We start from the raw sequence: 7068 nt of genomic DNA on the forward strand, positions 1-7068 counted from the left end.
TTCTTTTTTTTCAAGGTAGGGTCTCACTCTGGCTCAGGCTGACCTGGAATTAACTATGTAGTCTCAGGGTGGCCTCAAACTCATGGCAATCCTCCTATCTCTGCCTCCTGAGTGCTGGGATTAAAGACGTGCGCCACCACACCTGGCTCAAATTTTATTTTTTTTTAAATATTTTTTGTTCATTTTTTATTTATTTATTTGAGAGTGACAGACACAGGGAGAAAGACAGATAGAGGGAGAGAGAAAGGATGGGCACGCCAGGGCTTCCAGCCTCTGCAAACGAACTCCAGATGCGTGCGCCCCCTTGTGCATCTGGCTAACGTGGGACCTGGGGAACCGAGCCTCGAACCGGGGTCCTTAGGCTTCACAGGCAAGTGCTTAACCGCTAAGCCATTTCTCCAGCCCTATTTTTTTATTTTATTTTATTTTTTTAATTTTTTTTATTGACAACTTCCATAATTGTAAACAATATCCTATGGTAATCCCTCCTCCCACCCCTCCCCCTTTCCCCTTTGAAATTCCATTCTCCATCATATCCACTCCTCCTCTCAGTCTCTCTCTTATTTTGATGTCATGATCTTTTCTTCCTATTATGATGGTCTTGGGTAGGTAGTGCCAGGCACTGTGAGGTCATGGATATCCAGGCCATTTTGTGTCTGGAGGAGCATGTTGTAAGGAGTCCTACCCTTCCTTTGGCTCTTACATTCTTTCTGCCACCTTTTCCACAATGGTATTTTGGTTTTCTCAGGTAGTGTCTCACTTTTGCCCAGGCTGGCCTAGAATTAGTCTCAGTCTAGCCTCAAACTCACGGCAATCCTCCTACCTCTGCCTCCCACAGTATTGATAATCATGTAAGACTCTGACAGCCCAAGATGAGAACTATTTATAGATGAGTCACTGAATGAGTGACTCCCATTCCCTGTTGTTTTACCTCTTAACTAATTTGATAATACACAAGTCTTTTTCTGTGAAAAGGATCCCACAGATACAGGCAGGAAATTTGAGAATTCATTTACTAGGTCTAGGGTAGGCAGTGTGGAGGCCAAGCTGTGTTTTAGGTGTGGTGGCACATGCCTTTAATCCCAGCACTCGGAGGCAGAGGTAGGAGGATTGCCATGAATTCAAGATCACCCTGAGACTGAATTCCAGAAATCCACCCCCACCCTACCTCACAGCAGGAATTGGAGCCAAGAGCTGAAATCAAAGTGCAGCTCAGGCCAGCCTGAGCTAGAGTGAGACCCTACCTCGAAAAACCAAAAGAAAAAAAAAAAAAGTGAGAGCTAAAGCAAACAGATCAATACAATCAGAAAAAACACGCTGAGCTCCTGATCTCAAGCATGTAAAAGGGTAGACAGGGCTGGAGAGATGGCTCAATGCTTAAAGGCACTTGCTTGCAAAGTCTGATGGCCAGGTTTGATTCCCTAGTCCCCATGTAAAGTCAGACCCACAAAGTTACACATGCATCTGGAGTTCATCTGCAATAGGCTATTCTCTCTCTTTTTCCTCCTCCACCTCCCAAACAAATAAAATAAAAATAAAAAAAATAATAAGGCACTTAGCCTGGTATAGTGGCACACACATTCAATCCCAGCACTCGGGAGGCAGAGGATCACAGTGAGTTCGAGGCCTCCCTGAGACTACATAGTGAATTCCAGGTCAGCCTGGGCTATAGTGAGACCCTACATCGGAAAACCAAAATAAAATGGAATTAAAAAATAAATAGGGCTGGAGAGATGGCTTAGCGGTTAAGCGCTTGCCTGTGAAGCCTAAGGACCCCGGTTCGAGGCTCGGTTCCCTAGGTCCCACGTTAGCCAGATGCACCAGGGGGCACACGCGTCTGGAGTTCGTTTGCAGAGGCTGGAAGCCCTGGCGCGCCCATTCTCTCTCTCTCCCTCTCTCTGTCTTTCTCTCTGTGTCTGTCGCTCTCAAATAAATAAATAAATAAAAATTAAAAAAAAAAATAGCCAGGCGTGGTGGCACACACCTTTAATCCCAGCCCTTGGGAGGCAAAGGTAGGATAATCGCTGTGAGTTCTGGGCCACCCTGAGACTACATAGTGAATTCCATCCAGGTCAGCCTGAGCTAGAGTGAGACCCTATCTCAAAAAACCAAATAAATAAATTAATTAATTAAATAAAAGCAGGGGCTAGAAAGATGGCTCAGCAGTTAAGGCGTTTGTCTGCATGTCAGCAAAGCCTGACAGCCTGGGTTTGATTCCCCAATCCTCACGTAAGCCAGATGCACGAAGTGACACAGGCATCTGAAGTTGATTTGCAGTGGTAAGATGCACTGGTGCCCCCTTTCTCTCTCTGTCTCTGTGTCTCTTTGTCTTTCTGCTTGCAAATAAATAAATAAATATTTATTTATTTATTTTTAATTTTTATTAACATTTTCCATGATTACAAAATATATCCCATGGTAATTCCCTCCCTCCCCACCCCCACACTTTACCATTTGAATAAAAAAATATTTAAAAGAAAAACACAGACAGACCCACTAACCATACACATACTTCAAGTAAATGGTGGTGGTGGTGGTGGGGAGGACACAGATGTACCTGTGGGTTTTGGGGCTCATGGGGACCTAGGGATAGGTATGGTTCTGCTCCTCACCAGGTTTGGGCAATCATTTATCTACCTGAGCTCTGCTGATATTCTCCAAGTCAGTTCTGGCCAGCCCAGTACAGTTTTAATGTAGGGGCTGAGCTGTTCTGGGAGGGAGTGAGATATATCTAAGGAGTCCATTTTCGTGAACCTTGATGATGGCACTGAGGCCTTTGGGTCTTGAAATAAATGTTTCCTCCCTTTGGCTGCTTCTGGTCCTCCATCCACCCCCACCCTACCTCACAGCAGGAATTGGAGCCAAGAGCTGAAATCAAAGTGCAGCCATTGTTCCTACCTTTTGGCTGTGTGTGTGTGTGTGTGTGTTGGCAGAGCCAATTGGGTGCCTCAGGGGCTGTTGTGCCAAGTCTCAGCCTTGGATGCTATGCTTGGGGTTCCCGGGAACACCTGTCCAGGCCAAAGGAGGAGGGGCTGGGGAGATGGGCACGGTTAAAGGTGCTGGAAGAGGCGGGGCCTGGGTTAGGGGGAATTGCTGACCCTGGTGGCCATGGTTTGAGTGGTGACAGAGGCCCATGTCCTCCATGGGTGGAAGGGGGAGCCATGCAACTCCTTTCTGAAATGTCAAAAGAGGAAGCAGGTCTATCTGGACCTGTGAGCACGTGCAGAAATGTGCACACAGACTTGGAAGGACAAGAGAGTCACTTCTAAAGTGGGTGTGGTGGCGCGCACAGCCTGTGATCCCAGCACTCTGGAGGCAGGAGGATCGCTGTGACTTTGAGGCCGGCCTGAGACTACATGGCGAATTCCAGGTCAGCCTGGACTATAGCGAGGGCCTACCTCAGGGATCTTTTCACTTCTTTTTTTTTTTTTTTTTTTCGAGGTAGGGTCTCACTCTGGTCCAGGCTGACCTGGAATTAACTCTGTAGACACACCTGGGAGCCTCTGCCACCTAGAACTGCCCAGGTGAAGAGGAGGCAAAAGCATCCAAAAAAAAATCGCAGGTGGGTCAGCATCCAGTCTCTCCTGTAGCTCAAGGAGTCCTTCCTACAGGCTTCCCTGAAGTTTCTGGAACCTGGGACTGAAGGTTGGAAATTTGAGACAAGCTCATGCACCCTGCCTGCTCTTTAACTCCCTGTATGACAGAAGATAGCCTTGACCTTCTGGTCCTCCCACATGCTGGAATTATGAGCAGGTACCACAGCACCTGGCTGTGAAAGAATCATAACAACTACATTCTTAATATTCAGCATGTCCAGTCAAGGTCACCAATAAAAATATGGGCCAACTTCTGGCTTCAACATCTGAGTTTGTGGTCTATTTTTGTTATCTTCTTAAAAAAATAATTTTTTTTAGAGGTAGGGGTTTCACTCTAGCCCAGGCTGACCTGCAATTTACTCTGTAGACTCAGGGTGGCCTTGAACTCACGACAATCCTCCTACCTCTGCCTCCCAAGTGCTGGGATTAAAGGCATGAGTTACTACGCCTGGCTTCTTTAAATTTTTTATTTATTAATAATAATTATCATTGTTGTTTTTCTTTTTCTTCTTTTTTCTTTCTTTTTTGGTTTTTCGAGGTAGGGTCTCTAGCCCAGGATGACCTGGAATTCACTATGGAGTCTCAGGGTAGCCTTGAACTCACGGCAATCCTCCTACCTCTGCCTCCCGAGTGCTGGGATTAAAGGTGCACCCTTTCTTTCTTTTTTTCAAGGTAGGGTCTCTCTCGAGCCCAGGCTGACCTGGAATTCACTATGTCTCAGGCTGGCCTTAAACTCACAGCATACTCCTACCCTCTGCCCCTCGAGTGCTGGAATTAAAGACGTGTGCCACCATGCCTGGCTAAAATTACTCTTTAAGTTAAAATAATTAATATTTATTTGAGAGAGATAGAGATAGAGAGAAAGAGGCAGAGGGAGATAGAATGGGCAACCCAGGGCCCCTAGCCACTGCAAACTCCAGACACATGTGCCACCTTATGCATCTGGCTTACATGGTCCTGGGGAATTAAGCCTGGCTCATTAGGCTCCAAAGGCAAGTGCCTTAACCACTAAGCCATCTCTCCAGCCCTTAAATTACTTTAAAAACTTTTATTTATTTATTTATTTGACAGAGAAAGAGGGAGAGAGAGAGAGAGAGAATGGGCTCTCCAGGGCCTCCAGCCACTGCAAATGAACTCCAGATACACGTGCCCTTGTGCATTTGGCTAACATGGGTCCTGGGGAATTGAATCAGGGTCCTTTGGCTTTGCAGGCAAACGCCTTAACTGCTAACCCATCCCCCCAGCCCTTAAATTATTTTTTTCTTTGTTTATTTTTATTTTTATTTATTTGAGAGCAACAGACACAAAGAGAAAGAGGAAGAGAGAGAGAGGGAGAGGGGAGGAGAATGGATGCATCAAGGCTTCCAGGCATGGCAAATGAACTCCAGATGCATGCGCCACCTTGTGCATCTGGCTTATGTGGGTCCTGGGGAATCAAGCCTCGAACCGGTGCACTTAGGCTTCACAGGCAAGTGCTTAACCGCTAAGCCACCTCTCAAGCCCCCTTAACTTACTTTTTTAAGAGTAATTTTATTATAGAAAAAAAAAAAGCTTCATGGGGTAGAAAAGCACAGACAGGATGAAAAATAAAGATGAGCTCTAGGTAGTTCTGCTATGATTTTATTTGTGTGTGTTGATGGGAGGGGCAGGGAAGGTGCTTGAAACCATCTTGTGGGGTGCACCCAGCTTCTTCTCTAGACCCTGGGAAACAGGACACCTCTCTGCAATGAAATGTTGATGAGCCGAGGATGGGAGAAGGACAGGAGGAGCAGATGGAATTCCTGGACAATTGTTCCGGCTGTCACCAGAGAAGACTGGCAGGAAGAAGCCCTGGATAATTTATGTAGGGACAGATGCTAAGGCTCCTCCGGAACCATCTGGCCAAGAGAGGCCCAGGCTTAGGGTGGATGTTGTGTTTCGGTCTGAGTAAACCCCCTGGCCACCAGCCCACCCCATTTCCTTTACCTGGTTGGTTTGTTGTCCCTTGGGCCTTTTCAGAATGACTCTGCTCCCAGAGGACACAGGTTCAGAACTCCACCTGGCTCTCATCTCAGGTTCTCTTCAATTAAGTCTGGAGCCTGTCTTTGCTACTTTTCTGGTTAGCAGCAAATGATACATTCATGGGTACATTTTCTTTTGCAATTTTTTTTTTTTTTTTTTTGAGATAGGGTCTCACTCTGGCTCAGGCTGACCTGGAATTCACTATGTAGTCTCAGGGTGGCCTCGAACTCTCAGTGATCCTCCTACCTCTGCCTCCCGAGTGCTGGGATTAAAGGCGTGTGCCACCATGCCCGGCTTCTTTTGCAATTAAAAAAAAATTAATTTAATTTTTATTTGAGAGAGAGAGAATGAGCATGCTGGGGCCTCCAGCCGCTGCAAACGAACTACAGATGCATGTACCACCTTGTGCATTTGGCTTATGTAGGTCCTGGGAAATTGAATTGAGGTCCTTGGTTTTACAGGCAGGCGCCTTACCCACTAAGCCATTTCTCCAGCCCTATTTTTTTTTTTGTTTTGTTTTTTAGAGGTAGGGTCTCACTCTACCCCTGTGTGGTTCTAGGCTAGCCTTAAACTCACGGTGATCCTCCTACCTCTGCCTCCTGAATTCTGGGATTAAAGGCATGTGCCACCATGAGTGGCAGAATTTTTTTTTAAATTTGATAATATTTTTTGTGACATTTCTTTATTTGTGAAGAATGACAGAGAAAGAATGGGCCTTCCAGGGCCCATTACTACTGTAAATAAACTCAAGATACATGCATTTTGTGCATCTGGCTTATATGGGTACTGAGGAATTGAACCTGGGACAGCAGACTTTGCAAGCAGGTGCCTTTAATCACAAAGTCATCTTTCTAGTCCTATTTCTTTTCTTTTCTTTTCTTTTCTTTTCTTTTCTTTTCTTTTCTTTTCTTTTCTTTTCTTTTCTTTTCTTTCTTTCTTTCTTTCTTTCTTTCTTTCTTTCTTTCTTTCTTTCTTTCTTTCTTTCTTTTTTTTTTTTTTTTTTTGTGGTAGGGTCTCACTCTAGCCCAGGCTGACCTGGAATTCACTATGGAGTCTCAGGGTGGCCTTGAACTCAAGGTGATCTTCCTACCTCTGTCTCTCAAGTGCTGGGATTAGAGGTATGCGCCACCATACCCGTCTTCTATTTCATAGTATTTTCAACTCCTCTGTTTCACTACTATATTGCAGAATCTTTCCATCACTCATCTCCAGGCCATTTATTTATCAAAGAATACAGGCATTGCAATATATATAATTTGCAAGGAGAGAGGGAGAGACAGAGAATGGATGTGCCAGGGCCTCTAGATGCTGCAAATGAACTTCAGAAGCATGTGCCACCTTGTGCATCTGGCTTTATGTAGGTACTGGGGAATCAAACCAGGGTCATTAGGCTTTGAAGTACCTTAACCACTGAGCAATCTCCCCAGCTCCAAGCATTGTTTTACACACTGGAGACACGGTGATAAGTAGG

At 45.4% G+C, this 7068-nt stretch overlaps 1 protein-coding gene across 1 annotated transcript in view; it reads right to left on the reverse strand.

Moving 5' to 3' along the window:
• Positions 1 to 5662, reverse strand: part of Dlk2 (delta like non-canonical Notch ligand 2) — a 21314-nt gene extending 15652 nt beyond the window's left edge. The window contains exon 1 of the mRNA XM_045156224.1: positions 5562 to 5662. The gene's annotated coding sequence lies outside the window, so the exon portion shown is untranslated. The remainder of the gene's footprint in view (positions 1 to 5561) is intronic.
• Positions 5663 to 7068: the final 1406 nt, after the last annotated feature.

Source organism: Jaculus jaculus, chromosome 8, assembly GCF_020740685.1.
Source record: "Jaculus jaculus isolate mJacJac1 chromosome 8, mJacJac1.mat.Y.cur, whole genome shotgun sequence".
NCBI classification, from domain to species: Eukaryota; Metazoa; Chordata; class Mammalia; order Rodentia; family Dipodidae; genus Jaculus; species Jaculus jaculus.